Raw genomic sequence first — 25,352 nt, forward strand, 5'->3', positions numbered from 1 at the left:
GGAAGTCACGTCACCTTGTCTTGCATTCCACTTCCCTTGATCTGCATTTCCCTGCTTTCAGCCTCCACCACAGCATGGGAGCAGTTTGTGTGCCTCTGATGAGAGCAGCAGCAACATCAACTGTGCTAGGAGTAGCAAGCAATCCAACAGCAGCAGCACCAGTTCCCTTCTCCTCAGCCACAAGCTGTTCCACAGGGCAAAGGTGATTGGCATATAGATCCAGTTTCAAGGAGATAAGACTCCCAATACAGGGCGCAGAGGCAGAAGATCAGTTCTCTCAACATGTATGAGTAACAGGCCTCAGGGTCTGAGGCTTTCACAGCACAACACTGCTGACATCGGCAGCCTACTTGTACAAGACTTGCTTGCCAGTGGACAGATGGACTTGCATTGGCAAGGGTTGTCAAGGGTGACTATCCCCGGGGGGGAGTTGGATTGACAGCTGGAAGTGTTATTCCACTCACATTTCCTGCCATCCTCAGGTCCTTGAACTTGTTGGTGCACTGTCTCCAGCTTTGAGGGACCGTACTGCTGCTCACTACCTCGGCCACTTCCACCCATGGCTGCTTGATTGGAGGGCCTTGCCTCTTCCTCCTGTCTCTGGTGTATATCATCTAATTTTAGTCCCTCAGGTACTGCAGCAGGATCTCTAGGTAAGTGTTAGAGAATGGAAGGGTGTCCTCTCCATCTGCAATTGAAAGACTTTACTTATAATGATGAACTTAGTTCACATCACACAGGCAAATACAGCAACCTCACAAGATTCAATCTACGTCAATAGTGAAGCAAGCAGTGAGAAAACATTTGAATGAAATTAACAGAGAAACAGTGAAGCTCCAACTGCAACATTATGCTGAACATTTAACCATGTTTCTGCCAGTGTCTGAAGATACTGTACAGTTTCTGCTTAAATAACCTCTAACTTTGCCATTAGTTTGTCGCAAAAATGAAACAATTTTTAAGATGTAACTTTTGCTGCTGTTTACTTCAGCATGATAGCATGGTGGTTAGCATCAATGCTTCACAGCTCCAGGGTCCCAGGTTCGATTCCCAGGTGGGGCACTGTCTGTGCGGAGTCTGCACGTCCTCCCCGTGTGTGCGTGGGTTTCCTCCGGGTGCTCCGGTTTCCTCCCACAGTCCAAAGATGTGCGGGTTAGGTGGATTGGCCAGGCTAAATTGCCCTTAGTGTCCTAAAAAGTAAGGTTAAGGAGGGGGGGGGGGGGTTGTTGGGTTACTGGTATAGGGTGGATACGTGGGCTTGAGTAGGATCATTGCTCGGCACAACATTGAGGGCCGAAGGGCCTGTTCTGTGCTGTACTGTTCTAATTCTAATTCTAATTCACATGCATCGGCCAAAATAGCCAATGCTAACTCAAAATAAAAGTCACTTTATTTGTATGTTGTACGCAGATTCCACTACCTTGTGTATGAAGTTGGAGGAGGTGAGAGAACAATAATAGATTAATTTTCAAACAAAGGAAAAACAAGTCTGCAGCACAGAGTAGTGCAAGAACTATGGAGTGGTGATGTTGGTGTACTTTAATTAACTGACTATTGATGAGGATTATGTTAAAGTAAAGTTCAGGAGGGGAAAGGGCTTCTGAAATGCATCAAGGAGAACTTCCTTGACCTGCAAGTTCACAGGCAAACAAGGAAGGAAGCATTGCTGGATCTGATTCCGGAAATTGAGGTGGGTCAAGTGGACCAAATGTCTATGAGGGAACATTTGGGTAAGAGTGATCATTGTATCAGAATCTTAGTAATGGAGAAGCAGAGGAGACATTATAATATATAATAAAACAGAAAATGCTGGAAAAACTCAGCAAGTCTGGCAGCATCTGTGGAGAGAGAAACAGAGTTACATTTTAAGACCATATGACCCTTCTGCAGAACTAAACACATGGAAAAATGTAATAGATTTTATACCTGGAGCAGGGGGAGCAGAGTGGAAGGTCAGGGATAGGTGGGGTCTCATGAGAAATTTGACAAACATGGCTTGGGCATACGACAAAGGGAATGTTAATGGTTGAGTTAAAGACTAAAGAAGGTGCTGATAGTGGAATAAAGGTGAGATAGCAGAATATGTTAATAATAGAACAAGGGTAAGTGCTATGTGAAAGCAAAGCTTAAGAGCAGGTGACAGGTTGCCTTGTTGGGGGATGGGGGAGGTGGTGATGCTAGGACACCACAATAGATTGTAAAAAGTTTGTGTTGGGTTTCACAGGCCAAGGACAGAGAGGTGGACATGACTTGCTTGTTGATCAAACATCTGTTTAACTAATCTTACCTCCACTTCTACCTGTGGAAGGGAATTCCTAAGACTATCAACCCTCTGAGAGATTAATTTCCTCATCTCCGTCTTTAGTAAGGAGTCTTACAACATCAGGTTAAAGTCCAACAGGTTTGTTTCAAATCACTAGCCTTCGGAGCACTGCTCCTTCCTCAGGTGAATGAAGAGGTAGATTCGAGAAACATTTGCAGGCAATTACCTGCAAATGCTCGCTTTCAAAGTATCATCTTTGACTTTGTTGTATAAATGTTTCTGGAACCTACCTCTTCATTCACCTCAGGAAGGAGCAGTGCCCCCAAAACTAGTGATTTGAAACAAACCTGTTGGACTTTAAGCTGGTGTTGTAAGATTTCTTACTGTGCTCACCCCAGTCTGATGCCGGCATCTCCACATGCGTCTTTAGTGGAAGACCATTTATTTTTAAACTGTGTCCCCTTGTTCTAGATTCCTCATGACAGGAAACATCGAGAACAATCTAATGGCAGTGCCACACCCAACTGGGGACATGATGCAGCTGTAAATCTCGCAAGGCCTGTCGTGAGATTTACCTGGCTTGTTATGCCTCACGAGATCTAACAGGATCTCACTTTAATATGCACTCACCAGAGTTACCAAATATGCAGGATCTAATGCCTGTGTCATGGAGATCCTGAGTGAGCATTGGTATTGATCTCCACAAATGTGGACTAGGCGTGCCGACACTTGGGGGATCTGCTAGGTGATTGGGGGGCCCTGGGTGATCGGGCTCCAGGCATGGTGGTACCCTAGCATTCTGATGTCGCATCTTGACATTGACAACCTGGTTGGTTGAAAAGGTTGGGGTTGTTCTCCATGGAGCAAAAGAGACTGAGTGATGATTTGACAGGTGTAACAAAATTATGACTGGCTTAGACAAGTAGAAAATAAAAAACTCCTTCATTATCTAATGGCACACGGACTGGGGGAGGCACATTTCAGGTTTTCAGCCTTAGAGGGGAGATCTGAGAAAGGGACGTTTTAATATAGCAACTGACAATGCCCTTGAATTCACTGCCCATGAGGATATTCGAAGCAGAAATAGCCAATTAATTCAAAAAGAATTTGTATGGACACTTGAAGGAAGTAACCTTACAGGGTCACAGAGATTGAGCAGGGCAGTAGGACTCACTGGCTTGCTCTGCAGGGAGCGGGCATGGACTTGATGGGCCAAATGTATTCTTTCTGAGCCATACATGACTCTATAACTCTGACCCTTCTTTTCAAGAGAACAAAACCTTGGTCCTCCATGTGCAGGAAGTATGAAGCTTCCATTGAATGTGACACCTCAAAGGTCCCTCTAATTCTCTTCCAAAATAGACTGCCAAACCTTCTGTTACTGCAATTGTGTTCACTAGTTAACTTACAGCAGAACTGCAAAGGCACAACTGGCTTATTTGATTTCCAACTCAAGAAACCCATTACTATTTACTGGCAATATCACCACTTTGACATTATTTGGTTAGTCTCACTGTCAGAAAGTATACATTATAGATCTCAAAAACATGTTAGATCTGTAAATAACATAGTTGAGGGTTATTAGCTGTGCATTTGTTCTCACATTTATAAAACATATAGGGCACGATTCTCCGCTCCCACGCCGGGTGGGAGAATCGCGGGAGGGACCCGACTAATTTCACGACCCCCTGGCACCCCCCACGATTCTCCCACCCCCCCGTTCGGAAAAATCGGCGCTCGCCGTTTTTCACGGCGACCGGCGATTCTCCGACCCGGATGGGCCGAGCAGCCTGCCGTTCGCGACCGTTTCACGACGGCGGCAACCACACCTGGTCGCTGCCGTCGTGAAATCGCTGTGAGATGCCCGTTCTGGGGCTCGTAGGGGGCCTGGTGGGGAATGAGCACCACGACTGTTCTCGGGAGGGGACAGGCCCGCGATCGGTGCCCATCGATCGTCGGGCCGGTGTCTCAATCGGACGCACTATTTCTCCTCCGCCACCCCGCAAGATCAAGCCGTCACGTCTTGCGGGGCGGCTGAGGGGAAAGATGGCCACCGCGCATGCGCGGGTTCGAGCTGTCAGCCGTCGTGACGGCAGCCGCGCATGCGCGGGTTGGAGCCGACAAACTTGCGCATGCACGGCTGATGTCACATAGGCGCCGCCATCGCGTCACTCTCAGCGCACCGCCCGGCGGCCGAGAGTTACGGAGTGCCGCTCCTAGCCCCGCCGGGAGGGGAGAATAGGGGGCGAGGAGCGGCCTCCGAGGCCGTTGTGAAACTCGGCCAAGTTCACGACGGCCCTCCCGATTTTTCCCGGGAGCGGAGAATTCCGCCCATAGTTTACCAAATACTGTTGAGAAATAGAGAGAGTTCAGCAAGTTGTATTTGTATTTGAGTGTGTTAGGATTAAGGCATAGCTTTAGGTTCAAGTTCAATTTATATTTCTGTACTTGTGTGTTGAGAAAGGGACAAAGAGAACTTGGGTTGTGGCTTCACTTTTTTAAAACGTCTGAATGTGTGTGGGTTTATTTGCATACCTGCATTTGAAATCAGGTAATAGGGAAGTTTAAAAAAAAAACAAAGCCGAGAAACAAATAGTGCTGTTGCCTAGCAACAGGGTGGCAGATAAGGGAACCCACAGGGATCAAACAACAGTTTTCAGTTCAGTTGGTGATTATGCTCTAAGGTGAAGTGAGCAGGTTAAGCCCCTGTAGCTGTATATACTAGCCGAATGCTGAGAATAATAAATCTAAAAATCTGAAATGAGTTTCTCTAGAGTTAAAGGAACAGTATATGTCAAGTGAGTTTTGGATCTCAAAGGAGATACCAAGTTGACAGCAATCCACAGGGAGAGGGAACTTCAAGGAACAAGTCCTAAAGGGAAACGAGAAAGATCCCAGGAAGAACTTCTGATCAAAAGAAAATAACAGACATCTGGAAAAGGTCCTGTTAAGTAAATTTTTTTTAAATATAAATTTCGAGTACCCAATTCTGTTTTTCCAATTAAGGGGCAATTTAGCATGGCCAATCTACCTACCCTGCACATCTTTGGATTGTGGGGGCGAAACCCAAGCAAACGCTGGGAGAATGTGCAAACTCCACACGGACAGTGACCCAAAGCCGAGATCGAACCTGGGAACTCGGCGCTGTGAGACAGCAGTGCTAACCACTGCCCCACCGTGCTGCCCTCTGTTAAGTAAAGTTAAGAGTGAGGAGCAGAGGCAGAGGATCCAAGCTAAAATACAACGCTGCAGGGTACAGACCTGGAATAACATGGGCTTGCGGAAAGCCAGAAGATCTGAGAAGACAACTCATGTTGGTGGCTCCTTACTTCAAGGTCTCCAGAGACTGATCTAGGCTAACACTCCAATGCAGCACTGAGACAGTGTTGTGCAGTATTCAATTATTCAATTGCTCGGTGTTTGACTATGTGTGTCTGTTGACTCCTCTATTCTGTGTGCTGTTAGTCAAACCTTGCTATGGCTACAAAGAAAAAGAGAAATCAAACTGAAATAAAGCGGCTGCAAGCTGAAAGCATTGGAAAGCAGAAATTTTAGAAAGCACTTGTGAATAAAATCTCTTCTTCAGACACAGGAATTAGTGTGTCATCTGCATATCTCCAAGGTATAAAACACAACATGTTGAAATGCCCGAGGTGCCATATTCAAATAAGACATTAGCCTCTAAGGTGGAATGAAAAAGATCCGTGACATTTTTTAGAGAAATCCCAATGAGTTGTCCCCAATATCCCAGGCAATATGTATCGCCCAACCAATATTACTAAAAGCATAATAATAGTAATCTTTATTGTTACTGGTCATTGTCCCACTGCTAATTGTGTGACTTTGCTGTGTATACATGGGCTGTCATGTGTACCACAATAAAAGTAATTACACTTTAAAAGTACTGCATTGGCTAGGAGTTACATTTCGGTCATACTGAAGCTTTGAAGCCCGTTATGAAAATGAAAGCTTTTTCATTCTTTTACTATTCCTGCATTTCCACTGACATCAATATCACCACAATTTTATTGGAGGTTCTGAAATAGGCAAACCAATCTTCCAGAAAATATAGATAGGGCATTAATTTACCCAATCATATTAGGGTCCTATTATGCCAAATGTATCCCGATGGGATTTTCAACTATCATGTTGAAGTTTCAACTATCATGCGGAATACATGTTGTACATATTACATCTATTGGTATTTGACTTTGAGCTAGTGCTCCTTCAGAGCATTTACCCAAAAAAGCTTTGTAAATGATTTATCTGGGGTCAGGAGGGTCATTAATGCTCCTATTAGCCAATCAAAAATCATTATCTGACCCCCATCCCAGATGATCAACTCTCCCTGGCTGCCCTCCAGAATCACCTACCTGCTAATTTTATCTTTAGCTTGGCTGGACTCAAAGTTGGAGCTGTCAGATTTTCTACTCCTTTTATGGATTCCATTTTCAAAAATCTTGAGGTTGAAAAGTTCTCACCTTTGTTACCCCATTATAACAAGCAGCCCAAAAGAGTTCATGTTGATTCACCTAAAAAAATCCTATTAATCTCTCTTCGGCTTCTGTCAATTGTTGCTAAATTGGATGCAAAATAATTTGGATCTTGGATTATATCCATGTGCTCTGTGTAACACACTGCCTGATAAATGTTATCAACTTGCAAGTGGAATAGGTGATATAAATATACACTTATAATATTAGCAATTCTACCAGTCTCATTGCCAAATCAAAAATACACCATTTTCTCTCTTCAGCTACAGTTAAAGTGGTATATTTCCACTGATTTAATGCTATCCCCTATGTTAGCCAATATTGTAAATTATTCACTCTTCAAATTTGTGCTCATCACTCCGTTCCTAATAAAAAACAACTCTTGACCCCTGTGCCCTTGCAAATTACTGTACCATCTTCAACCTCGCCCAGATTTTTGAACATATTGTTGCCACCCAAATCTGTTCTTACCTTTTCCAGAACTCCACCTTTGAATACCTCAAAGCAGCTTTTCACTTTTGCCACTGTACCAAAACAGTACTTATCAAAATCACAAATGGCATCCGATGTGACAGATTAAGGTAAACTTTCCCTCCTCATCCTTCCCTCATGTCTGCAGTCTTTAACATAGTTGACCACACTATCCTCCAGCACTGTTATCCAACCTAGATGGGGCTGTTCTCACCTGGTTCCATTCTTCCCTATTGAATTGGAATCAGAGAATCACTTGCAATGGTTTCAGATCATCACTATTACGATCCTAGACCAATCCCAACAATGAATTTAGAATTTAGAACAGTACAGCACAGAACAGGCCCTTTGGCCCTCAATGTTGTGCCGAGCAATGATCACCCTACTCAAACTCACATATCCACCATATACCCGTAACCCAACAACTCCCCCTTAACCTTACTTTTTAGGACACTACGGGCAATTTAGCATGGCCAATCCACCTAACCCGCACTTCTTTGGACTGTGGGAGGAAACCGGAGCACCCGGAGGAAACCCACGCACACACGGGGAGGACGTGCAGACTCCGCACAGACAGTGACCCAGCCGGGAACCGAACCTGGGACCCTGGAGCTGTGAAGCATTGATGCTAACCACTATGCTACCGTGCTGCCTCACCAATGGTTAGGATACTGGACCAAAACCCCAAAATTTTAATTTATTTGCAAGACTGTGCAGAAGGAATGATTCACTCCAGGAGTGATTGCATGGAGAAATAGGGCTTTGTTTTTTTTTAAACCAAAATTTGTTGTGAATGCAATTTTAAACTCTTTAATTCACACTTGAAGAGAACGGCTTATGGTTGCCCCTAAAACACTCCTACTGAATTTCCAATCAAACAACAAGAAAAGAAACATACAGCTCTCAAACTATCTTAAAATCAGCATGGCATAGAGTAATACTTGTGTTATAAAACAGATTCTACTCCTGTTAGAACCCCTTCAGACTCTAGCTGAATATCTTCAAAAAGCTGGTTCGCCTGGTGTGTTTCAGCTTCTTCCTTGTCCAAAGACAAGACTGCTCGGCTTTAAATATTATTACTCTTTTGTAACTATCCTACTGTGAGAGAATTGTGGATTCACTATCAGACTTCACCTCTCCTCTCTTCAAAGCCTTCTCCAAAACAGACTCTCTGCATTCCTTTGCTCCAGCCAGCAGTGACATCGCCCCAATCCGAAAAAGCAAATTAACTCTGCAGACTGAAAGTACCTTAACTCCCAGGGACTTTACCCAGGCAAACCACAGTTTATTAGCCCAGACTGAAAACCACTTACCTTTGGTTAATTTCACCTTCTGGGTCCTCAAAGCTCGCAGGCCTTTACAAAACAGAATATTTTTTTTTAAAAACAGGACCACTGCAGTCAAACACACTACACCCTAGGCATTTAACCCTTAAATTGTCCCAAGATGTAGAAGCCAATAATCCTAAAACTCTCCATTTGTCACACACACCTGGTGTCCCCTAAGGATCTATCCTTGGATCCAATTTTTCCCCTTGGCAACATCATCTGAAGGCACAACTCTATTTTTCACATCTGTGCTAATGACACTTAGCTCTCTCTCTGCACTACCTCTCTCCACTTCTCAGCTGTTGCTGAATTATCAGACAGTTCATCCAGTATTGGATGAGCAGAAATTTTCTCCAATTAAAAGGTGGGAAGATTAAAGCCATTCTTTTCAGTCCTTGCTTCAAACTCAATTCCCTAACTACCGACTCCATCTGTCTCCCTGGCAACTTTTTGAGAGTAAGCCAGTCTGTTCACAATGCTAGTGCACACTTGATCTTGTGATGAGCTTCTGGACTCGTACTCATGGCAGCACTGAAACTGCTCCCTTCCACCTCCACAAAACTGCTGGACTTAACCCCTTGTGTCAGCTCATCTGCTGGTGAAACCCTCATCCAAACCTTGGGTACCTCAAAACTTGACTGTTCCAAACAACTGCTGGTTGGTCTCCTAGATTCTACCTTGTGTCAACGTGAGGTCATCCAAAACTCTGTTGCCGACGTCTTCAACAAGTGACATTCTGCCATTCCCCTATCACTCCCGTGTTCACTGACCTACACTTGCTGCCAGTCAAGCAACATTATGATTTTAAAATTGTATCTTTCTTTTCAGATCCTGCTCATGGTTTTCTCCCTCCATGTCTCTAATATCCTACAATCCCACAAACCTTCCAGATATCTGCTCGCTTCTAAGTCTGTCCTTTTGTGCATTCCTAATCATAATTGCTCCACCACTGATGGGTGTACATTCATTTTCCTAGGGCCCAAGCTCTGGAATTCTCTCCTACACCTCTCTGCCTCTCTACCTCATTTCTCCCTGTTAGACACTCCTTTGAAACAACTTCCTTGACCAAGCTTTTGGGTATCTGACCTAATATTTCCTTATATGACTTGGTGGCATGCTTTGGTTTATAATGCTCCTGTGAAGTGCCTTGGAACACTTCATTACATTAAAGGTTGTGTATAAATGCAAGCTGTTGTTGTTGATGGCCAAGCCTCTGTGGTATTCCAAGCCAGGAATTTGTGCATGATTAGAGTTGCACTCCAGAGACTCGAACATGATGAGCTGGATTTCACCTTCTGGGTCCTCAAAGCTCCCAGGCCTTTACAAATCAGAATCAGTTGTTTTTAAAAACAGGACCACTGCAGTCAAACACACTACACCCCCAGCATTTAACCTTTAAATTGTCCCAATATTTAGAAGCCAATAATCCTAAAATCCTCATAGGCTGAGAGATGGGGGTGCCTCAGAAAATATTGAGGCAAGCTGATGGGATGGAAATCCAACGACTTCTGACTGACACAGGATATTATCAATGGCGGGAACCCCAAGAACCAACAGCTGGCACAACGGCAGGGGTCAGAATTGGATTACCTGATTGCTTCACTGACTCATATTAGCTAAAGCTGAATGTGTTCATCCTGGGCATCCTTTACAGCCAAGTGAGTGTCTTCAGGTGTCCTGGCCACATCAGGTTCTTCCTTTTCCTCTGACGATGCAGAGGGGTCACTTCAGCAAGTTTTTAAAAGGTTCAAAAAGCTGCCTCCACATATTTTACAACAGTACCTAATACGTACATTTATATAATCCCTCAATGTAGAAAAGCATCTCAGTAAGCCTTTTTGAGAATGGTCCTGCCATTCCTGCAGTTAAAAGCTGTTTGAAGATTTGCATGGTGAGTGCACTAACTTGGAGTAAGACAATTTTTACTCTTATGCAACAGTCCAGCAGCTGTTTGGTATCCAGTTACCGCTGCTGGAAAGTATAATGTGCATGAACATTATTCAAGGATAATATCAGACTCTAATGTGAAGCTCCCAGAAGCTGCCAAGCTTTGTTATCCATGCTGAAATATGAAAAGTAGTCATTTGGATGAAGTGCCACTGGCTGGCTTTACTTCAGCAATCGGCAGCACCTTCAGCAGAGGTGCGAAAATTGGAAGCAAAAGACCACTGCGTGCACAGCTTGCTGAACTATCAAGAGTAATCGGTCTGAGGTTATGCAACTCTAATGAAGGCCTATCATTTCCTTTTCAGTCAGAGTAATAGAGCATGGTATCTGCTAAGTTTTGTGGTTTCTTAAATGCTTTGGATCTATTTTTAACAGGAGGGCTGGTTTGTGAAAATGACCTTAATTCTGTGAGAGAACAATTTGTTCCTCGTCTGTAAAGGATTCTTTCACAAGTGAAAAAGCAATGCCTGTGTGACCTTTGGTTTTCGAGAGAAAATGTAATATACTGTTATGGTTATGCATTGGTACTCAGAATTAAATAAAGGCAGCAACATCTTTCCTTCTGTTCATTAATTTTCACAAAAATTTAGTTTAAAATCGGGTGTATTACTTTTTACTTGCATTTATTGTTTCAGTAAATGGAGCGCACAGTGGCAAAGTGGCTGGAATTGCTGCCTCAGAGCACCAGGGTCTGGGTTCAATTCCAGCCTTGGGTGACTGTGTGGAGTTTGCACATTCTCCACGTGTGTGCGTGGGTTTTCTCCGGGTGCGCCGGTTTCCTCCCACAGTCCAAAGATTTGCTGATTTGGTGGATTGGCCATGCTAAATTGTCCCTTAATATCCAGGGATGTGCAGATTAGGTTACGGAGATAGGGTGGGGTGGCCGAGGGAGCGGACATGGCTAGAGTGCTCATCTTGAAGGGTCAGTGCATACTTAATGGGCCAAATGGCCTCCGATTGCTTTAAGAAACTTTAAGAATTCCATGAAAAAATAAAAATAATGAACAGAGGAAAATATGCGTTAGGTTATTCTTGCTGCCATTGTTTAAAACCCATTTACTCAGATAAGGAAAAAAGAGCAGTTTTGTTTTCATAAAATGTAAACTAAATTCACCATTTTAATGGAAAAGGATATGTATGCTATTTAATATCTGATTGACAAAATCATGATGCAAAGGTGAGTTTAAATGCACCGAATATATATATGTTTTTGGCTGTAGATTGTTCCTAATCTATATTGTATTCTGCATGGCTTTTTGCTTGGCTTAAGGCAACAATGTTGGTCCTGGTGCTCTCCTCATTTTCATCCTGCCCCGAAAAAGATAATTTGTTAATTTGTTTTTGATGAAAAAGTTAACTTCTATTCAACAGAGAGAAATGAGATAGATAACTGGAAGATATTCGCTAGATTGGGGGCGTGGGTTGGAGGTGTGGGTGGGGAGGGGGGTAACATGGTTTCAAAATGATTCTGGACTGAAGAAAATAAGTACAATACACATTCAACATATTTGACCATTTTTCCACTGAAAATATTTTTTAAAAACAAGTTATTTTAAATGTTACTATGTGGGCAGTTTTGGTCTCCTTACTTGGGAAAAAAAAAGGTTTAATTGTGTTGAAGCAGTTCAGAGAAAGCTCACTCGACTTATTTCTGGGATGAAGGGCTATTTTATAAAGAAAGGTTGGACAGGTTGGGCCGATACTCATTGGAATTTAGAAGAATGAGAGGTGATCTTGTTGAAACACATAAGATCCTGAAGGGATTGAATAGGGTCGATACCAGCAGGATGGAGAGACTAGAACTAGGAGACACAATTTAAAAGTTGGAGGCCCACCATTTAAGACTAAGATTAGGAGAAACTTTTATTCCTCATTTGTATGCAGAATTCTCTTCCCCTGAAAGCAGTGCAGTCTGGGTCATTAAATTTACTCAGGGTAGAGTTAGACAGATTTTTAATGGATGGGGGAGTAGACAGTTATGGGGGTAAACAACAAAGTGGAGTTAAGGGCAGCATGGTAGCACAATGGTTATCACAGTTGCTTCACAGCTCGAGGGTCCCAGGTTCGATTCCTGGCTTGGGTTACTGTCTGTGCGGAGTCTGCACGTTCTCCCCGTGTGTGCGTGGGTTTCCTCCGGATGCTCCGGTTTCCTCCCACAGTCCAAAGATGTGCAGGTTAGGTGGATTGGCCACGCTAAATTGCCCTTAGTGTCCATAAAGGTTAGGTGGGGTTACTGGGTTACAGGGATAGGACGGAGGCGTGGGCTTAAGTAAGGTGCTCTTCCCAAGGGCTGGTGCAGACTCGATGGGCCAAATGATCTCCTTCAGCACCATAAATTCAATGTAAATTCTATGTAAGACCACAGCTAGATCAACCATGATCTTATGGAATGGTGTAGCAGGCTACAAGGGCCAAATGGCTGACTCCTATTTCTATGTTCTGACAATTTCTTTCAAAGCAAGTTACATAAAGGTCAAGGTAATGAGTATAAAGGTACGAATGAGTTTGCTTTGATGCTTCCCCATGAATTTTAAAGAAACAATTAATTCTCCTGTCTCTGTGATTTGAGATCAAATCTCAAACTCATAATACTGGATAGTCTTTGACCTCTGTTAGGCTGTGAACAGAGTGATGTAAGACAAAAGACTGCAACAACAGCTAACCGGGAAGTCTTTGTAACAGGACAGTATTCCAGCAATCAGATATTTAAAGAAGAAGTTGCAAGGTTTCTACTGAGACAAAGAAATCAGAAATACTGGAGAAACAGTTACAAGTTGGGTGGTTCTCCAATGTGAAAAATGGTGTGTCCCTTATATTGTATCATTGCATGAAGATAAGTTGTTCTCTTTGAATTAAGTGAATTTGTGTTGCTGGTACTACCCTGAAATTGCGCATATTGCAATTTGAAGCCACTGCTTAATTTTTCCAGCTTACCAATGTTAGTAAACTAGATGTGGAGATGCTGGCGTTGGACTGGGGTGAGCAGAGCAAGAAGTCTTACAACACCAGGTGAAAGTTCAACAGGTTTGTTTCGAATCACTAGCTTCCGGAGAACTGCTCCTTCCTCAGGTGAATGAAGAGGTAGGTTCCAGAAACATATATATAGACAAAGTGAAAGATGCAAGACAATATTTTGTGTGCGAGTCTTCACAGGTAATTAAGTCTTTACAGATCCAGAGAGAGGGATAATCACAGGTTAAGGGGGTGTGAATTGTCTTATGCCAAGACAGTTGGTAGGATTTTGAAAGCCCAGGGAAGATGGTGGGGGGTGAATGTAATGCGACATGAATAGCAGAACTTGCTGATAAGTTTCTGCTCGGCGATTCTGCGTTGTTGTGCGTCCTGAAGGCTGCCTTGGAGAACGCTTACCCGAAGATCAGAGGCTGAATGCCCTTGACTGCTGAAGTGTTCCCCGATTGGAAGGGTACATTCCTGCCTGGCGATTGTCGCACGACAATCTAGACGATTAAGTATGTTATATTGATGGGTATCAGGAACAATATATAGCTTTAAGCTTAATCTATATATTTTTTATTTGTGTGTTTAGAAAGGTGAAACCTGAGATTTGCTGTCAGTAGAAAGGAATCTGTGCTGTTACCTAGCAACAGGGGATCAAAGAAAAGACCCACACACAGTCAGAGAGAGACAAGAAAAGCGGTTTTAGTTTCAGTTGGTATGGATATGCCTTACAATGAAGATGGAAAGGTTTAAAACTCTCTCAAGCTAAAAGTGATGCCAGACCGCTGAAGAAATTAGTTAGGGCACTTGAATGCAGTGCTCTAAAGTTAAATTAATCGTGAATTTGGAGTGAGTTTTTTTCAATCTCAAGGGAGATGCCAAATGTGGAAGGACTTCCAGTGAATGTTCAGACGTCTCCTGGAAAATAGACCTCTTTGCAGCTGAACCAGTTCTACCATTGGTGTGGAAGTAGTGGTGCCTCTTCACCTGAGTACTGGGTCTGTAAGGGTATTGCTGGGATAAAAGGGATTGCCTGGGCTTGGATCATTTTGCCTTGGTGTCTGTGTTGAAACATTTCCAACCTTCTTGTTGTCCAATGTAATAGGCTTAAGGTTTCATCTTTAATACATGTTTGCTTAAATAGTCAACAGCATCCTGTGAATCTGTTTCAGTAAGTACACTCCTCGGTTTAAAAATTATTTACAATTATGACTTATTACTAGGTTCAACTTTGGAATCTAACTTCTCCAGTGATGACATCAGCTGGGATCATAACACCAAATAAACGAAAATACAACTATGGCAGCTGAACATCAGAGCTTGGACAGTATTACGTGGAAGTATAATTCCCTAACACATCCCTCGAGTGGTGATTCAAAATGATGATATTGTCAAGTAACAGGAACTAGTTGGCAAAAAATTGACAACTGAGGAGGTCAAGAATTAATGTGAACGCCTCATCATTCTGTAAATTATGCTGTTTAATACGTTTCCCTTTGATTTCTATTTCATTTGTAAAAATATATTAAAATAGATGGGTTATTGAAACCACAGCACATCAAATAATTTGAGACCATCACACTGCTGTATATCATATAGAAAAGCAAAAATACTGCAGATACTGGAAATCTGAAATTTTAAAAATGTAATAGAGGTACTCAACAGATCAAGCAGTATTTGGAGAGAGAAACAGCTTTGACAATTTGAATTTTACCAGGCCTGTGATAGTAGGCTTGGTGGTGGGGAGGCCTGGAAAATGGTAAGCTGGGCGGGGTGGGGGGGGGGGGGGGGGGGGGGGGGGGGGGATGGGGTGGTGAGGGAGCTGCGTTAGGACGACACCCCAATATATTCTCACCATCAAGGGGGCCTTCCTGGGACAGCTTGGGTTGCGGATTAGCTGCCAGTTCCAAGGAAACGGCAGACACTTTCCATAATTATCACCCCAATGGGGGGTGATTTTGCAGCCCTCCAACCTGTCACATGCAGCGCCCACAATCTCAATCCAGGTAGTCTCTCTGTAGGGAGCCATGGGAGCCACAGGCATCCATGTCACAAAGAGTGAGCTGCATTCACGAAAAGATACAGTCCAACAGCCGAGGTCGCAAGAAACTTCAGAGAGTCGTGAACACAGCCCGGTCAATCACAAAAACCTGCCTCCCATACATTGACTCTATCTACACCTCCCGCTGCCTGGGGAAAGCGGGCAGCATAATCAAAGACCACTTCCACCCGGCTTACTGACTCTTTCAACTACTTCCATCGGGCAGGAGATACAAAAGTCTGAGAACACGCACGAACAGACTGAAAAACAGCTTCTTCACCACTGTTACCAGACCCCTAAACGACCCTCTTATGGACTAACCTCATTAATACTACACCCCTGAATGCTTCACTCGATGCCGGTGTTATGTAGTTACATTGTATACCTTGTGTTGCCCTATTATGTATTTTCTTTTATTTGCTTTCCTTTTCATGTACTTAATGATCTGTTGAGCAGCTCGCAGAAAAATACTTTTCACTGTACATTGGTACACGTGACAGTAAGCAAATCCACCAAAAGGCTAATTCAACAGAGGGGTTTCCTTTCCACCTCACTTGACTTTCCAGACTAGATTCCATTTTTGTATTGAATATGGAGCCACCCAGCAAGGGAGCCCAATTTTGCAGCATGATCTGCCTCAGCTGCAGCTCCCACTCCTGTTGGGCCTGTCGGGGGCCGAAAGCTGCCAAGCCCCTCATTGGGCCAGCACCACCAGCCCACTCTGCATTCTGAATGGGATGATGGGTTTGAAGGCAACCAATTTGGAGGCAGCCTCCAGCAAGATTGCTTCTCTGATCCTCCTCCTAGCAGGTGCGGCTCAGAACCCCACTGGTGAAAGACACAGACCTGATACTCTTCTTCTCTCAGCTGATACTGCCAGACAAAATGAGGATTTTCAGCAACGTTTGCTTTTTACTATACTCGTGCATGTCTTATTAATGTTGCACAATTTCAATCCATTAGTTAGGAGAAACTGTTTGTTCTGCTAATGTGCCCAACATCAATGAGAGCTGAGGAAAAAAAAGTGAGAAAACAAACCCCAGAGTATCCATAATGTTCTAACTGAACCATTAATCTGTCTTTTCTCATTACAGAGACAGACTGACCTGCGATGTATTCCCAGAATTTTCTGAGAAATGCTTTCCAGATTGGCGTGCGTTTATTCTTCTTTTTATTTCCACTGTTTTCTATTTAGTACAAGTCTTTCATGGACATACAAAAGGAACGCACTTAGTGATGTGCAAGAATGTGGCTCTATTGCTGCAATGCTCTAAAGAAACATAGCAGGACATGGTCGCAAGCCCAGTTAAATTGCAACTTCACCAATTCCACTTGCCTTTATCATCTACTGATCCATCAATGAAATGAAAGGTGAGCTCTGTCATGATATGCAAACATGCAGCTAATGAACATATAGAATAGGACACGACCAATGAGCAGCCAGGACACTCAGGGGTGGTATCTCACTATAAAAGGGATGAGGCACTCACACCCCACCTCTTTCCACAGACCAACATCTACAGAGTGAGACAGTGTGTATCCTCAGCATCACACCCCAGCACGTGACCCAGGACAAGATAAAGTTTCAGACCATCCTGGACAAGTTTGACAGCCACTGTGAGGTGGACACCAACAAAATCTTTGAGCGCTACATATTCAAGCAGCGATTGCAAGGTAAAGACGAGTCCTTCACCTCATATTTAACCAACTTTAGACTGCTAGCGCAATCCTGCAACTTCGGTGATATCACTGACTCCATGATCAGAGACCAAATCATTTTTGGAGTTCACTCTGATCCTCTGAGAGAGCAGTTACTGAAGGTCAAGCATATGACCCTGCCAGTCGTGATTGAAACATGCACAGTTTATGAGCATGCTAAAAATCGCTATTCCCAGTACAAAACGGCAGAAAATGATAGAATAGCCTCCCACGAGGCGGAGAGTGTGCAGGCCATCTCCCGGACGCCTCAACATTGACAAAAGTGGACCCGACGCATGCGCGATGTGTATGGGATAACGAAGCGGCCGAAACCCACACTGCGCAGGTGCAAAGGTTTGAAAACCACACTGCGCATGTGCACCGACTCACGGAGCGTCAGGACTCCGACGGCATGAAGTGTTCGAACTGTTGCACCGCCCATTTAAAGAAACACTGCCCTGCAAGACGCAGATGCTGTTTAAACTGCGGGAAGCCAGGCCACCAGGCAGCCCTTTGCAGATCTGTACCACCAGTCAGGAGCCAGCGCTCCCAATTCCAATGACGGCACATCCGGAGTGTGCAACAACGTTGAAAGGATTCTGATCCAGGCAGTGCAACGGATCCAGATGATGAATGCTTGGACAACGCCTACCGTGTGGGCATTATTACAACGTGTGAATATGCCACACCAGACACATCGCAAGTCCAATCCATCCCAGCTGTGGATTCCGAGGATGAATGGCGAGCAGTGATGAAAGTCAACCACTGCACCATTCAGTTCAAGCTGAACACAGGTGCCTCTGCCAACCTCCTCTCACAGGCAGACTTCAGACGCATTAAGAAGCCCCCCACAGTCCTTCCAGCTGCCTGCAAGCACCTGAATTACAACAGGAATGCCATCACGGCACTGGGATCCTGCCATCTGCACGTATGTAACCGACACACACAAGCACGGTTACGCTTTGAAATTGTTAAGCCGGACTGGGTATCCCTACTAGGTGCACATGCCTGCAAGCAGCTGAACCTCCTTCAAAGAGTTTACACCACGACATTCACCTATGTGGCTCTTCAGGCCATCTTCGACGACATCCACGCCCAGTATCCAGATGTGTGCAACGGGATGGGCACGCTGCCGTATCGATACAAGATTCTTCTATGACCTGATGCCAAGCCAGTGGTCCACACACCACAATGAGTCCCTGTTCCACTGAGAGAGTGCCTGAAGGCACAGCTCAAGGATCTTCATCAAAAAGGCAACATATCCAAGGTCACCGACGGGACTGACTGGGTCAGCTCGATGGTGTGCGTAAAGAAGCCTTCGGGGGACCTGCACATCTGCATTGATCCCAAGGATCTCAATAAGAATATCATGCAGGAACACTACCCCATCCCAAAGTGGGAGGACCTCACGAGTGAGATGGCACATGCGCGATTCTTCACTAAATTGGATGCATCACAGGGATTTTGCAAATCCAGCTGGAAGAGTCCAACAGAAGCTCTGCACCTTCAACACACCTTTTGGCAGATACTGCTACAATTGCATGCCATTTGGCATCATCTCAGCATCGGAGATATTCCGTCGCATCATGGAGCAGATGATGGAAGGCATTGAAGAGGTTTGTGTGTACGTGGACGACATCATCATATGGTCCACGACCCCGGAAGAACATGTGTCCCATCTCCAGAAGGTATTCCGCTGTGTACATGTCAATGGCCTAAAGTTAAACAGGTTCAAATGTTGTTTTGGCACATCAACGCTCAAGTTCCTAGTCGACCAGATCTCACAGCGTCGTGTGCGCCCGGAGACAGACACAATTAAGGCCATCGAGGCGATAAAGATCCCTGAGGACAAAAAGGCAGTGCTGTGCTTCTTGGCTATGGTCAATTTTCTGGGCAAGTTCATTCCAAACATGGCCACACACACCACGGCCCTACGCAACCTGATGAAAAAGTCAACTCCTTTGAGTGGAAGGCGGCACACCAGACAGAGTGGCTGGAGCTGAAAGCCGAGCTCACCACTGCACCAGTCCTAGCATTCTGCGACCCAGATCGGGAGACAAAGATATCCACAGATGCGAGTCAGGATGGCATCGGTGCGGTGTTGCTTCAACGAGATGACACGTCATCCTGGGCACGAGTAGCCTACGCATCAGGGGCGATGACGCCCACTGAAACCAGATATACACAGATTGAGAAGGAGTGCTTGGGTCTTCTCACAGGCATCCTCAAATTTCATGATTATGTCTACGGCCTGCCGACATTCACTGTCGAGACGGATCATAGGCCTCTGGTCCACATCATCCACAAGGACCTAAACGACATGACGCATCGGATGCAGAGAATCCTGCTTAAACTTAGAAGGTATGATTTCAACTTGGTGTACACACCTGGCAAGGAGCTCACCATCGCTGATGCATTGTCCCGCTCCGTCACCACGCCCAGTGAGCCGCTGGAGATCATCCAGCACATCGAATCGCAGGTGCAGCTGTATGCTAGCACTGTCCCGGCGACAGATGAGAAGGTAATTCTCATCTATGATGAGACAGCTAAAGACCCCCTCTTGCAGCGCGTCATCCACAACCTCACCAATGGCTGGCAGAAAGGGCAGTGCCCACAATTTTACTGTGTGAAGGATGACCTGACGGTGATTGATGGTATCCTCCTCAAGCTGGACAGTATTGTCATTCCGCTCAGTCTCCAGAGCTTGTTGCTGCGCCAGATTCATGAGGGACACCTGGACGTCGAGAAATGCAGAGGCAGAGCCCAGCAAGCTGTCTACTGGCCTGGCATCAGCCAGGACATCATGGACATGGTCCTGAACTGTGCTACCTGTCAGCAGTTCCAGCCAGCACAGAGCAAGGAGATGCTCCAACAGCATGATATAGTGACCTCCCCATGGTCTGAGGTTGGCATTGACCTCTTTCATGCGAATGGTCGCGACTATGCATTGGTCATCGACTATTTCTCGAATTACCTGAGGTGCTGAAGCTCCCGGACCTCACCTCTCGGACTATCACCAAAGCCTGAAAGGAGACATTCTCAAGGCATGGAATCCCAATCACGTCATGAGTGACAATGGCCCGTGCTTCAGCACTCGAGAATGGTCCACGTTTTCCACGTCATACAACTTCCAGCATGTCACCTCCAGTCTGCACAATCCGCAGTCCAATGGAAAAGTCGAGAAAGGGGTGCACATTGTGAAACAGCTCATCTGCAAGGACGCGGACTCTGCTTCCGACATACACCTTACACTGCTCGCGTACAGGGCGACTCCATTGTCCACTGGCATGTTGCCGGCTAAACTCCTGATGAACAGGGACCTGTGGACGGCACTTCCAGCCATACACATGCCCAACCTGGATCACCTCCCGGTGCTGCAGAAGATGCAGCAGCTCAGAGACCGTCAAAAGCAGGGCTATAATGCCCATGCCACCGATCTGGCTGTTCTATCCCCGGCAGGCACTGTCAGGATAAAGTTACCAGATGGTGGGTGGTGTGCCCCAGCTGTCATTGTTCGACAGGCCGCGCCACACTATTATGTTGTACGTATGGCTGATGGCTCCATCGTGCGAAGGAATCGATGGGCACTGCGCAAAGTTGCCTGCCCGCAACCACTTTCTCCTCCATTTATATATGTTGAATTACCACCTCCTGATACCTCGCACCATGAGGCCACCAGTCAGGCTTCCATCCAGGCTGTCAAGGCACCGTCGTCCCCTCCATCACCTCTCTGGGGGTCGACCAGGATCAGACACAAGCCACAGAATAGACTTGTAAACCTTTGTTTTGTTTGCTCTGTTCTGTTGTCCTCCATCAGTCATGTTAGACAGACTCATTCACATGTAAATACATTCACATACGTCAACAAAACATAAAAAAGGGGAGATGTCATGATATGCAAACATGCAGCTAATAAACACATAGAATAGGACACGACCAATGAGCAGTCAGGACACTCAGGGGTGGTATCTCACTATAAAAGGGATGAGGCACTCACACCCCACCTCTTTCTACAGACCAACATCTACAGAGTGAGACAGGGTGTATCCTCAGCACCACACCCCAGCATGTGGCTAGAGCAAGGCTGGTTCAGTTAGACTGAGTTACTACATTTAGATTAGCAGAGAGTCGAACTCATTGAGAACTGTGCTGATAGTTCAATAAAACACATTGAACTCACTTCAAAGTCTGGAGCATCTTTTACTCAAAACTGCATCAAGTGGCAGCTTGTGTTATTCCAAATTACATAACACAACAAGCTCCTTTGCAAATATCATGTGAGTTGGAACAGTGGAAACGAAAAGCAAATGAACATGGTTGCTGTACGTATTCTAAAATCCACGTTCATTGACGAAAGCAATTGAGCTCCAGGAATCGCCAATGGTTCAAAAACTGACCATTAACTTCAATCACCCGAATGTTGGCAAAATTGGTTTAGAAATCAGAAAGTGTCTATCAGAATTGTTGGGCTCACTGTAGTTAGCGCCTATACTGTGAAACAATGTAAATGAGGACCTTTCTCTTACAGTTGGAGAGTGTACTCATCAGAGCACTGCCATTATTTGACGTTTCCCAGTGTAAAAGGATTGCAATTTGACAACAAACCATTGGGGATTGCCTAATGGCATCCAGTATTTGACACATAACAAAGAGCTCATCACAATTCTGAAACAATTTGATCGCGGCTTATTTTATGTCCATCTACTATGCATTAAAATAGGATCAGCAGTCAACTGCAATTGGGAGTGATGTTGTAATTACAGTCAGCATTCAGTGCCAGTCTTCACTTAAATTGCTGCTGACACCAATAACCTCAGTGAAAAGAAAAATGTTGATGGAAGGAGCTTTCTCTATTGTTCCAACATGATACTCATACAGATTAGATTTGAGATATCTTTGTCAGGTCAGTTTATCAGAGAAGTGGAAAGATGTGGTTGTTTACTGGATAATAGCAAGCCAGCTATAGACCTTTAATCCAGTACCCCTGCTTCAGAGTAGTTACAGCTCTAGTGGTGGTGTGCAATCTCCACACTTGAGTTTGGTATGAATATTCACAAGGACATTGTCACTAATTGGACATTGTCCAGAGCAGAAAGTCCAGTTACTTGATGGATAAAAGCTAAGAACCCTTCAAATATCTGGACTAGAGAGGACAGAACTCTGATTTTATGAGTAACAGCTGTCAATGGGCAGCATGGTGGCGCAGTGGTTAACATTTCTGCCACACTGTGCTGAAGACCTGGGTCGATCCTGGTCCCGGGTCACGGTCCATGTTGTGTTTGGACATTCTTCTCGGGTCTGCATGGGTCTCACCCCCATAACACAAAATATTGTGGCGGGTAGGTGAATTGGCCATGCTAAATTGCCCCTTAATTGAAAAAAAATAATGGGGTATTCTAAATTTATTTATTAAATAAAGAACTGTCAACAACAACTCACATTCATAAAAGCATGCATGCCTTTAAAGAATGAAGAACAAAGAAAAGTACAGCACAGGAACAGGCCATTTGGCACTCCAAGCCCGTGCCGACCATGCTGCCCATCTAAATTAAAATCTTCTACACTTCCGGGGTCAGTATCCCTCTATTTCCATCCTATTCATGTATTTGTCAAGATGCCCCTTAAATGTCACTATCGTCCCTGCTTCCACCACCTCCTCCGGCAGCGAGTTCCAGGCACCCACTACCCTCTGTGTAAAAAACTTGCCTCATACATCTCCTCTAAACCTTGCCCCTCGCACCTTAAACCAATGCCCCCTAGTAAATTGGCCCCTCTACCCTGGGAAAAAGCCTCTGACTATCCACTCTGTCTATGCCCCTCATAATTTTTGTCGACCTTTATCAGGTCGTCCCTCAACCTCCGTCGTTCATGTGATAACAAACCGCGTTTATTCAATCGCTCCTCATAGCTAATGCCCTCCATACCAGGCAACATCCTGTTAAATCTCATCTGCACCCTCTCTAAAGCCTCCACATCTTTCTGGTAATGTGGCGACCAGAATTGAATACTATACTCCATGCGTGGCCTAACTAAGGTTCTGTATCACTGCAACATGACTTGCCAATTCTTATACTCAATGCCCTGGCCAATGAAGGCAAGCAGGTCATATGCCTTCTTGACTACCTTCTCCACCTGTGTTGCCCCTTTCAGTGACCTTTGGACATGTACACCTAGATCTCTCTGACTGTCAATACTCTTGAGGGTTCTACCATTCACTGTATATTCCCTACCTGCATTAGACCATCCAAAATGCTTTACCTCACATTTGTCCGGATTAAACTTCATCTGCCATCTCTCCACCCAAGTCTCCAAACGATCTAAATCCTGCTGTATCCTCTGACAGTCCTCATCGCTATCCGCAATTCCACCAATCGTTGTGTCGTCTGCAAACTTACTAATCAAACCAGTTACATTTTCCTCTACATCATTTATATATAGTACGAACAGCAAAGGTCCCAGCACTGATCCCTGTGGAACACCACTAATCACAGCCCTCCAATCAGAAAAGCTAGTGACTAGTAACAAATTCCCAAAGTGCTTCAAAGGAGTTCAAAAAATGATACTGAGCCACACAGAGAAATATTAAGGTAGCTGACTAAAAGGTTGGTCAAAGAGTGTTACAGGGTGTCTTAAAGAACAAAGAGAGGTAGATAGAGGTTTAGGAAAGGAAACACGGGACTAGTTTACCTCAGTTGGCTAGACATCTGGGACGGAATCCCCCCCTACCCGGCGGGGCGGGGGATCCCGGCGAGATGGAGTGGCGTGAACCACTCTGGCGTCGGGCTGCCCCAAAGGTGCGGAGACGGGGCCAAGACCTCACCTTGAGGGGCTAGGCCTGCGCCAGAGTGGTTGGCGCGCCGCCGGCTGGCGTGGACGGGCTTTGGCGCCACATCAGTTGGGGCCGCAGGGACTTCGCCATCCAGTGTAAGTCTGCGCATGCGCCGGAGCGTCAGCGGCTGCTGACGTCATCCCTGCGCATGCTCAGGGGAGGGAGTCCCCAAGGAAAAGAGTGCCCTCATGGCACAGGCCCGCCCACCAATCGGTGGGCCCCAATCACGGGCCAGGCCACCGTGGGGGCACCCCCCGGGGCCAGATCATCCTGTGCCCCCTCCAGGACCCCGGAGCCTGCCCACGCCGCCTGCTCCTGCCGGTAAGGTAGATGGTTTGATCCACGCCGGGGGGAGAGGGTTGACAGCGGCGGGACTTCGGCCCATCGCGGGCCGGAGAATCATCGGGGGGGGGGGCGCCGACCGGCGCGGGGCGATTCCCGCTCCCGCCGAATCTCTGGTGATGGAGAATTCGGGACACGGCGGGGGCGGGATTGACGCCAGCCCCCGGTGATTCTCTTACCCGGCGGGGGGTCGGAGAATCCCACCCCTGATTTTTGATGCACAGTAAGGCCAGCAGCGTGGTTTAATTCCCGTACCGGTTGAGGTTATTCATGATAACCATGCCCCTTGCCTAAAGTTTGCTGATCCTCAGGTTAGATCACCACAAGTCAGCTCTCCCCCTCTAAAAGAGAAAGAAGTCTTTGGTCAACTGGGACTATGGCAACTTTACCTTTACCGATGTAAGGAATTCCAGAGGTTAGGGCCTTGACAGCTGAAGGCATCACCATCAAATGGCAAATGTGCAAAGATGCCAATATTAGAAAAGCAGGAAGTAGGTTGCAGAAATTGGGAGGGTTGAGGCTATGAAAGCATTTGAAAACACGGATGAGAACTTTAAACTTGATGTGTCGCTTAATGCGATGCCAATGTAGGCCAGTGAGAACAAAGATACAAGAGACATGAGGATTTGGTGTGAGCTAGTATACAGGTCATAGAATAGGGGTGGCCAGCCAAGGAAGCACAGGAAAGGCCAAATCTCAAGGGAACAGAGGTACAAACAAGGGCTCAGCAACAGGTGAGCTGAAACAGGAGCAGAATTAGGTGATGTCACAGAGATGGAAGTAGGTCATCATGGTGATATTTGGGGGTCTGAAACACAATGTGGGGGTCAAAAACCACAATATCAAATGGCCTTATTCAGCTTCAGACAGTTCCTTGAGAGAACGATGGAACCGAGGGTTAGAGAATTGAGTGCATTCTTCCTAGTAGTTTGCTGCAGGAAACTTTTGCTCATCCAATACTGGATGTCCGATTAGCCAGGGT

General features: G+C 45.4%; 1 long non-coding RNA gene across 1 annotated transcript; it reads right to left on the reverse strand.

Moving 5' to 3' along the window:
- Positions 1-455: 455 nt before the first annotated feature.
- Positions 456-25,057, reverse strand: LOC119968660. The gene is made up of 3 exons (XR_005461167.1): positions 24,760-25,057; positions 5,525-5,744; positions 456-688 (listed from the first exon to the last, which is right to left on the reverse strand). It is a non-coding gene; the product is annotated as an uncharacterized LOC119968660 (long non-coding RNA).
- Between the last annotated feature and the right edge of the window lie 295 nt (positions 25,058-25,352).

Source organism: Scyliorhinus canicula, chromosome 7 (genome assembly GCF_902713615.1).
Source record: "Scyliorhinus canicula chromosome 7, sScyCan1.1, whole genome shotgun sequence".
NCBI classification, from domain to species: domain Eukaryota; kingdom Metazoa; phylum Chordata; class Chondrichthyes; order Carcharhiniformes; family Scyliorhinidae; genus Scyliorhinus; species Scyliorhinus canicula.